This window comes from Condylura cristata, unplaced genomic scaffold, assembly GCF_000260355.1.
Source record: "Condylura cristata isolate star-nosed mole 26May11 unplaced genomic scaffold, ConCri1.0 scaffold00018, whole genome shotgun sequence".
In the NCBI taxonomy this organism is placed as follows: Eukaryota; Metazoa; Chordata; class Mammalia; order Eulipotyphla; family Talpidae; genus Condylura; species Condylura cristata.
In genome coordinates, this window is record NW_004567119.1 from 35863710 (window position 1) to 35864623 (window position 914).

Genomic DNA, 914 nt, shown 5'->3' on the forward strand with positions numbered 1-914 from the left:
GAGTGGGGAATGGAATTAAAAGCAGTGGGGGAGGGAAATGTACTGGACTATGGTGAAGGCACATGGGTGACTTGGTGATGGGAAGCCCACGGGGATTACAACTGAGATGGAAAAATGCACAAAATGATGTAAAAATAAAATACTATATTATTTAAAACAAAATTGGTGCTTTACAGCAATTCTCTGAAGAAAATTAAAATCCAATAAATTGCAAGCATCTTCTTTCCAAGCCAAGCACTAATGGAAGCACTTCCTTGCTCTGTTCCAGTCCCCCTGAAAATAGCCCTAACAATGTCAAAAACGGAAGTGTGTTTCCTCAAGTTCTGACACTTAAGCCCGGTGATCTAGGGGGGGCATGGACACAGGATCTGTACGAGAACCCTGGGCTGTAGAGAGAAGCCATGTTTTTTCTGGAGACAAGCGCTGATCCTCTGCTCCCATCATAGCATCAGTTTCATAGTTCCATGCACCCCCTGGGGTCTCTGGGCACTGAGAACTAGCCACCTACCTCACCACGCACCCAGCCCTCACCACGTGATTCTTGCCCACTTGGTTATGTGCACCGGAGAAGACCAGGGCGTGTCCTCCCAGGACAAATTTTCACCCTCAGAAATCTCCACAAGGGTGCTGCTAAGGGGGGCCCCACCCCAAATCCTCACAGGTGCTCAGAGAAAAAGGCATGAACCCTACTTCCTGCTTCCTAAGGGCCATTGTTGTATCTCTGGTCCTTTTCAAATTCTACATAGTTTTGCAAAATACAGAAATGAACTGCTCCCAAAGAGAAAAATTATAACCGTGCAATTTCTGTACTGACGATGGGCAGGAGTCCTTGTGCCAGCCAGTGCGTATGCAGAACTGTTTTAGCAAACCTGTCCCTTTCAAAGCAGCTCTGTCTGCTGACTTGTGTCTAGGCA